We start from the raw sequence: 9,797 nt of genomic DNA, 5'->3' as shown, positions 1-9,797 counted from the left end.
TTGCTCAATATTTGCTAAGTTGCAGCAGTTAAAATTTGTCTGGAGAGTTTATCCAGGCAACTTACCAGCATGTTTATTTTTGTCCCATCAGCACAATAGATTTTAAACTAGGTAGCATATGATGGTTATCTTTTTTTCGTTTGTACGGATAACTATATGGCAAACTTTTATAGCACATGTAGAGGAAATGAAAAAAAATGAAGTACTGCATACCAGCAGTAACTCCTCATTGAGTCTCATTAGCCAGAATTAAAGAAAGACAGAAACATTGTGTTATTTATAGGGATAGTGAGCCATAGGTTCACCTGCCCTGGAAAAAAGAAAAGAAGCCGATTGTGTTGGTTTGATCAGGAAGGACCAAGGATGAAACCATTTCCACTAGAACTTGAAAAGCCAGGGTTTCAAGTCACCATACTCAAAACCAGTCCGACCCATATTTCCGTTTTGGGGAATATTTGCTTATCTGAGACACAGCCTAGCCCACAGATAATGTAGGGTCAGGGTATGAATAGGTGAACTGTTTAGCTTGTTTAGCTTTTTTGTTGTTGTTATTATCATTTAATGTTTTCTTGTTCACCACTTAAATAGGTTCATCCAAAGAGGACCATTTTTGTTCTCAAAAAAAAAAAATCTAGTACAAATTTAAAATGTGCAAACATAAAAATACAGTTATACACTACAGAACCAGAGTCGCCTAATACTAGGGTCAAAGGCAGGAGAAATTCAAATATCAAAAGGCAAGTGTAGATACAGACAAAGGACAAGCCCAGAATGATATGTTGGTGCCTCTTTGCTGACTGATTACCACCCATTCTGTTAACATATGTAGATTAAATAGGCCATGATCAATAAAAAAGGATTACTAATCGAAAAGATGGGGATATCAGATGTAGTTATAATACTTAGGGATTGTATGGACACATCTTCCTCCGTGCATGTTGGGGTTTCCCCCACATAAGAATTATTGAACATCTTGGCCCATTTCATTTGTTTTTCTCAACTGAATGGGCTTTGATTAAATGGTTTATAAAAAAAAAAACTGTACCATCTCTCTACCAGAATTCAGGCAAAATAGAAAAAAGTCCAGGTTACTAATTATACAGTAGTAGGTACCTAGGAACAAGGATGTAGCTAGGCATACTCAGCATACTCAAATGAGTACATTTTTCCTAGAATCTCTTGCAAATATCAACACAATGTTTAGAACTGTGTAAGCAAATATTTACAGCATAGTGTAATACAAAGAACACTTATATGAAATGAATATGCTCCTTCAAAGATAGCTTTTTATTGGTACAAATTGGTAACGGCTAAAAACGTGTATGTCTAGGGGTAACATTTTGAAGGCTGACTACATTTTAGAATGATAGGAGGGTGATGGGGGCAATGACATTAGGTTTGGGTATAAAAGGTAAATTTCTGGCAACACCCCTGCCTGGGAATATTCTAATGCAGGTATATTACATTATAGTAATCCTACATCCACTGACCTCTGGTGACTTAGTTTCCACTGTGAAACAGCATAGGTGGTGAAGTCCCATTTCTTTATCACACAGCAGGATGAAAATAATTTTTTATCTCTGATGGTACTGCTTACTATAGCTGCAGGTATTTACCAGCCTCTGCTCCTACTTGACCTCTGGAATCTGCACCCCGTTGCACGTGTTAATCTGCCAGTACCATATCTCTGATCAAGAATTATCTTGAAATCATGTAGTCCCTTACAAGCCCTTGACAAAGATAAGCCAGACACTTCTGCTTCTTGCTTTTTTCCGCATCCCAGAAATGCAGTCATGCACCCAAGTCACAAGTCTCCAGCTTTTTAGTTGCTCAGCCCCTGCACCAGCTGGCCAGCCTGATTTGTCCAACTCTTGCTGGTTTTTTTTTTTTTTTTTAGCTTTTAGTCTTTTAGATTTTAAAAGCCCGTATCCCTGTGTTTGTGAGGGTTTGCAATTGTTTTAATCAAGCTACACTGAGGTAGGCAACCAGCTACTTCTCAGCTATCTGCATCTGCGCCATCCGAGGCCTACAACGAAAGATAATAATATTATTTCTTGTATTTCTGCATTTGCTGACTGTTATCAATGTTCTTTCTGCATTTTTACTGTAAATTTTGCCTGTTTTTCTACCTCTGCATTTGATCTTGTGTTCTGGGCACTTGTACTGTGTAGCATAGACTAGCCACAGATCCTGCTGTGTCTAGTTCTGTTTGTATTCGAATTGACACAACAACACCAGCAATTCCAATGGCAGAAATAAAACCAAAATAAATAAAAGTCACTGTAGGAACTATTGCTAGACCGCCCAGTATTCCACAAAACACAGGTTTATTAGGAAATTAAGTGCTTTCATCTAGAGATACCCAAGACTTCATCAGAATAACTAATTAAACAGTATTCACCCTTTATAAAATCTAAATTAATCACATGACACACAATTTGCAAAATCCAATGAATAATAAAGCTGTACCAACATTTAAATTATATACAAATATATACAAATATGTATACAAAATGTATTTAAAAACATATTTAAAAACATTATTACTGTGTTATTGTAAAAGGCTATTAGCAAAGAAACAAACAAAAAAAAACACACCCAAAAAAATAATAGTAATAAAATACCTAAATTTATGCCTAAACCCACCCCTAGTATAAATTCATGGCCCTATATTTTAGAAGAGGTATTAAATTAATACTATCATTCAGACCAGGGGCTGCTGAGGCATTCAGTCTAAGTTGCCAATAAAATTACCTAGTGGCCGGTAAATTATCCCAGTTTCCACTAACCTTATCTTGGTGAACCTTGTCAATAATCCCAAATTTTTTTTGTTTGTTTGGATTATTGCAAATTGTGTGTCATGTGATTAGTTTAGATTTTATAAAGGGTGAATACTGTTTAATTAGTTATTCTGATGAAGTCTTGGGTATCTCCGGATGAAAATGCTTAATTTTCTAATAAACCTGTGGTTTGTGGAGTACTGGGTGGTCTAGCAGTGGTTCCTACAGTGGCTTTTATTTATTTTTATATTCGAATTGAGCACTAATTACCAGCAAACATTTTCTGGAGAGGGTCCTCTGCACCCTTGTCGCAGGAGGCGTGTGGCTAGAGACCCATCCATTGAAGCTTGTTGGACTAGGAGTCTGTTCTGAGCTTTTGTTTGGCTATTTTGCCCACCAATAAAGTTTTTTCATTTATTTTAAAAGCCCCGTGTTTGTGCAGGTTTGTGCAATGCGCAGTGCCATGCACTATCATGCACTAACAAAAAGATCCGATTACTGTTTGCCGGGTAAATTTTTCCTTAGCTGTAGTCTGTACTCCAGTGGGGACTTTTTCGGTCTACAGATCATTACAGCCTCTAAGCTACCCTCTCTACTGCTCATCATTTGTACTAGTGGACTACCCTCGCACAAGAACCCCAACAGGCTATTTCTGGTCTAGCCCTGTTACCAACCACACTTCTTACCTAGCACCATGGAAGGACAATACCCTACCATTACTCCAGGCTACCTGGTCGAATTAGGCATCCTGAGGCAATGTAGCAATTACCTCATGTACACTGACAATCCACTTTGTTTATGATACTCAAACCCAGCATGTGAGAGGTACACTTACATAAAAAACATAGAATCAATGCTCCCTCACTCATCAGTCAGTATAGCTGACCTCAGGAAGGTTGTCAGCACTCACATACCACCACCCTCACCTAACATGCAACCAACACATAACCCCACATATGCAGAGGTCCTCTCTAAAAACCTAGTTAAAGCACAGAGACCACCCAAACACAAGCACACCACACATAGCTCACATGTAGATAAACACAGTGCACATAAAAACACACCAGTGTCTCACCAGGTAAGCCATTAAGGCATAACACAAAATCAAATGTACTAGTCAAAGGTGACTGTATTGTAAGACACACTGATGTACCACTCACCAGGTTGGATAAGGAGAAGGTGATGGTTAGCTGCCTGCCTGGTGCAAGGATATGAACCATCACCCAAGCATTCAAGTCTCAGCAGTAAGTACTGTTATGACTCTGTCATAGTACATGTTAGTGTGAACTACTTGAAATGTACCTCTCTGGACTATATGAAGAGAGAAATGACTGAGCTCTCGGATTATATGTCCCAGGCAGGTATGTCCCTAGCCTTAAGCAGTATACTACCCTCACCAAGGATGATACTGCAATACAAGCAAAAGATGATTGACTTCAACAATTGGCTTAAATTCTGGTGTCATTCTAAGGGAATCCAGTTCCTGTCAGTCTGGGATGACATGGTTAATAGACCTCAATGCTTTGCCAGAGATGGTCTTCACCTGTTACCCCTAGGATTTCGGCTTCTGACAAAGGCTCTTGCCTCCCCCTAGTGCCTTACTTTTCCTCAAAAACCAAACATCAGGGTCATGCTGCTAAACACTAGGAGTCTTAACCTAAAACTACACTCGGAAGCTGCCCTCACCTTGGCGGATGCTGACATCTGTGCTATCACAGAAACCTGGGTTCAAGGCCATGGGGAGCATGCTGGCTATACCAGGTTACAACACCTTCCACTTGCTCAGTCCATCAGATGACAGTGGGAAAGCCAAAGGAGGAAGAGTATCTACTGTTATTAAAGAAAAATACTCCTCCAGATTGGTACGTCTAAATGAGTCCCTCTAAATTCTCCAAGTATAACTCTCTGTAGGTAAAACTCCTCTTTAGATAATTGCTGGTTATAGGACCCCACCATGAATCAGGACACCTCTAATGCCTACCTGGACCTCCTGAAGTCTATCAATATACCAAACATCCTGATTTTGGGAGAGTTCAACTACTCATCGATAGATTGGTCTAACTACACCAATACAAATGCACTTGTCCAGAGATTCTTGAACTTTGTAAACTCCAATGCCCTGGACCAGTTAGTGGACACTCCTACTAGGGGTTCAAACATCCTGGATCTGTTACTCATGAACATGAGTGATCATTGCATCACCCCAAGTATACAGTCATCTCTAGTGAGATCTGACCACAAGTTAGTAACACTAGAAGCAACAATAGAGTCTGACCCTCCCCTAGCTGGAACTAAATAAAAATATTTTCCAAAGCAAATTATAATATCTTTCAAGATTTCATAGCCCCTACCCCTACTGATGATAGGATACCTATGCTGGGGTTTATACCAATGCCTTGTATAAACACCTCCACAGTTGCATCGACTTAGCTGTACTCGATAGGATAAAATGAAGCTCCTCATGTAAGAACAAACCTGTTTGGTAGACAACTGCCATAAACAAGCTATATAACAGGAGATAGAAACTGCTGTCCAAAAGCAGTAGAAGATGGTCCCCTAACTCAAAGGACTCCCTTATTGGATTAAATAAGCAAATAAAACACCTAGTGAAAAAAATCCAAAGCAGACTATGAATCTAAACTGGCCTAGCCAAGGGTAACCACAAGGCATTTTTTGGCTACATTCGCAGCCTTAAAGAAAAATCTCAGATTTGCACTGAACTTGTTGTAAATGGGACAACATACACTGAACCTGGTGATATTGCTAACCTGCTGGCAGATAGGTTCAGTGAGAACTTCTCCCTCCATCATCGCTCAGTATACCACAAGACATTGCTCCCACATGTCCCCCCTAGACATCTCTAAGGAGCAGGCCCTTAATGCCTTTTCCAAGGCAAAAATACGGCCTCTATGGGACCAGACAACATCCCTGGCTGCATCCTAAATTGCTTAAAGCAGGTGCTAGTAGCACCTCTGAGTACCCTCTTTAACCACAGTCTAAGCACTGGGTATGTTCTGAAAACTGCCACTGTTATTCCCCTCCACAAAGAGGGCTCCTCTGCTGACCTCGGGAATTACAGACCAATAAGTCTGACCAGCTTCATATGCAAGGCTATGGAAAGAATCATCATGGACCTCATCAGCAAGGATATAGGTGACCTCCAAAAACTATACCCATCCCAGTTTGATTTTGTTACAGGGAGATCATGCCTACTGAACTTGGTGGACGACTTTGAGACAGTCACCAAAGCCCTGGCTGAAGGCAGAACTGTGCATACTGAATATTTAGACCTAGTGAAGGCTTTCGACACCATTCAAGCATCATTGATAAACTTATACAACTGAATGTAAACCAGTATATAGTCGAGTTGCTAACTGGCTCACCAACAGAACACACACAGTTAAAATAGGGGACTCTTCATCCACCTCCAGACCAGTAACCAGTGGAGTACCACAGAGCTTAGTGCTGGGGCCTCTATTTGGAATTTACTTCTCAGAAGTACAGGCCAAAACAAAAGGTGTGTGGCTAACAAAGTTTTCAAATGACTGCAAGCTGAGCATGATCATTGACTCTGCTAGCGAGACTGTCACCCTTCAAGAAGGTCTTACTCAAACCAACGACTGGTGCCAGAGTCACAGGCTCAAGCTAAACCCTAAAAAGTGCATCATACTCCCCTTCAGCAAGGAAGCTGTCCCTGAAAGTACCACATTAAAAACAACACCTTAAGTACCCAATCCATGGTAAGAGATCTGGGCACACAGGTTGACAGCTCCCTCTCCTTCGACCATCGTGTTTCCGCAGTGGTGAGGAAGGCCTTTTACACTGTCCATCTCATTAATAAGGGCATTGATTCTAGAAAAAAAAGAGGTTATAACCACCCTGTACTCCTCCCTTGTTAGACCAATTATAGAATACAACGTGCCCTTTGGTATGTACCTCCAACAATGGGAGAGACCACAGAGGTACCTTACAAAGAAAATTCAAGGTGTCCAACACCTGTACTATGGTAAAAGATTAAAATTGCTGTCTCTATACTCACTGTCCTACAGACTACTCAGGGGTGACCTCTGCCTAGCCTATAAAGGGACCGCAGACTGTCCTGATGGAAATGCTACACATTAGCATGACAAATGGTATTCACTACACCTGCTCTAGTGACCTCAACATGAGAAGCAATATTAACAGAACCTGCGGGAGAGACAGGTTCATCTCCCAAAAGCTCCCCCTACTCTGGAATAAGCTTCCAATCCCAGTAAAACAGAGCCCTTCACTGACCCTCTTCAAGTGTAATCTGGATAATTGGATGGGGAATCGCAAATTCACCCCTGGGGTTTTACCTGTGTCCCTTCTGGACAGGGGCAGCAAGTGCTGAGTCAGTTCTACTAATAGCACCATTAAAAGAGGAAAAAAACTTGACTAGGCTTGTAAGGGCCTCAGGGCCATTAGCCAGGTAGCCTTCTTTGATCTTATAAAGATCCTATGTCTCCAGGCCACAACTAATTCGTAGATGAGAACCTGTGACTTCCCAAGCAGAAAACAGAACTATCCCCAGTAAGATACTGTTCACAGGTGAGCTCTTTGCAAAATAAGTCATTTGCTACTTGTACAGTTGTGAAAAAAAACTGAATAAATAAATCTGCAAAATTCTACATTATTAGAATGAGCAAAGTTGTTAGAGTAACAGCTTTCATTAAGTAGCGTGTTCTTGGAGGCACAAAGGACAGTTTTCGCTATAATTAATGTCTCCTCCCATTCTTAGTTTTATAGGTAATACTAGGCTAGCTACCCTGTGGGCCATTTTAAACATAGCCAATATCCCTCAAAAGTGAAAGTCGAACCCTGCACCTTGCATCTGTGAAATAAACACCTTAACCCTTATGTCATCCCACAACCCCCTGTAATAGTGTTGCAACCTGCTGTACTGTGTAGTGATTTATACTGAGTTTAATGGAAAAAGAATTATTACACTATGTTCACTTTGAAAAACAAAGTACTACATAATTCATTTTCAGAAGCCGATGCAGGTTACCAGCAGCTCCATTTGCAAACGAAAGGGACTGTTCATGCAATTGCCATCATGTAATTTTGTAACTGTGTTTGACATGTGATGCATGTAGGTTCATAGGTTCATAGTTAGGTACTAGGCTATCAGCCCTAGGGCCTATACGAGCCTAGCCAAAAAGGTACCCTGGCTTTCGCCACCCAAGAAAAATATTTTCTTGTGCCCCTGTCAAGCAGAGCCACAGAGGTGATCCCCGGGGTGAATTTCCTATTTCCCATCCAATCATCAATATTTTTTTTGAAGAGTGCTAATGAGGAGCTTTGTTTGATATAGATAGGTAGTTTGTTCCAGAGTATGGGAAGTCTCTGGTATAGGAATCTATCCCTCCAGCATGTTCTGTTTATTATGGTGACAAGATTTAGATCCCTAGAGCGTGTAGCTCGGAGGGATTGGGATTTCTTTAAGTGGAGCATGTCCAACAGCTCTGGGTTTGACATAGCTTTGTATGTTAGGCAGAGAGCGCCTCTGAGTAGGTGATATGTGACGGAGTAAAGCTGGTGTTTTTTGAGACGGCCTGCGTAGGGCATCTGTTTGAAGCCAGTAATCCTCTTTGTGAGGTATTTCTACGGCCTTTCCAGTTGTTGTAGATGTCTTGTGAGGTACATGCCAAAAGGGGCATTGTACTCTATAATGGGTCTAATGAGTGACGAGTAGACGGGAACAATGACCTCTTTTTTCCTGGATGAGAAACTTTTGTGATGAGGTGTGCCACGTAGAAGGATTTGTTGACTACTGTGGCGATGTGGTTATCAAAGGAGAGACTACTCTCCACCTGTGTCCCAAGGTCTCTTATCACACTTTCGGTGTTAAGTAGACTACCACCTATGTGGTAGCTCATGGGTACAGAGTTTTTACCAAAGGGGATGACAATGCACATTTTGGCATTGAGCCTCAGGCCATGGCTTTGACACCAGGCATCTGTCTCAGTGAGGCCCTTTTGTAGGATGTCCACATTGTTAGGAGTTTCAATTATGGCTCCTAGTTTACAGTCATCTGCGAACATTGTTAGCCAAATACCTTCTGTGTTAGCCTGTACTTCAGAAAAGTTGATACCAAACAGGAGAGGACCCAGGACTGAACCCTGTGGTACTCCACTTGTCACTGGTCTGAAGTCGAATTTGAAGTCTGCTACTTTCACAGTGTGGGTTCTGTCAGTGAGCCAGTTGGCAACCCATCTTGTGACATAGGGATTTATACCTAGTTTAGTGAGTTTATCTATAAATCAAGAGTGGGGGGATGGTGTCAAAAGCCTTGGCAAGATCTAGATAGGCTGTGTGGACCACCTTACCCTCGTCTACGGCTTTGGTGACTGCTTTAAAGAAGTCAATCAAGTTTAGGAGACATGATTTGCCTTTTACAAACCCAAACTGAGTGGGGTCCAGAGTTTGGAGATTACCAGTGTCTTAGTTTATAAGTTCCATGATGACACGTTCCATGGCCTTGCAGACCAGGCTTGTTAGGCTAATGGGGTGGTAGTTCCCGGGGTCCCTGGTGGCTCCCCCTTTGTGGAGTGGGATAACCGTCGATGTGCACCATTCAGTGGGCACAAAGCCTGAGGTGAGGCTATGATTGAACATGGTGCTCAGGTGGAGTGCCAGTTCATTCTGTAGTTCATGTAGAATGCAGCCTGGGATGTTGTCAGGTCCCATGGATGCTGTGTTCTTGGCTTTGGAGAGTGTGGTTTTTACCTGTGCAACCGTAATTACAGGAACTTTGCATTCTTCTGGTATAGAGATGGACCCTTTAGGGGGTGGGGGGTGGGGTAAAGTTAGCACTGAACCTATCTGCCAGGATGTTGGCAATATCAGTTGGTGGTATATATTTAGTCCTATTGTGCTGTAACTCAGAGCAGATCTGAGTGTTGCCATTGAGGTTCTTGACATAGCTATAGAATGCTTTGTGGTTGTCTTTAGAATCAGTGGTGATTTTGTTTTCATAACTAGCTTTGTATGGCA

This window comes from Protopterus annectens, chromosome 14.part0, assembly GCF_019279795.1.
Source record: "Protopterus annectens isolate FY-2018-M chromosome 14.part0, PAN1.0, whole genome shotgun sequence".
NCBI lineage: Eukaryota > Metazoa > Chordata > Ceratodontiformes > Protopteridae > Protopterus > Protopterus annectens.
Note: the sequence above shows the minus strand (reverse complement) of the source record.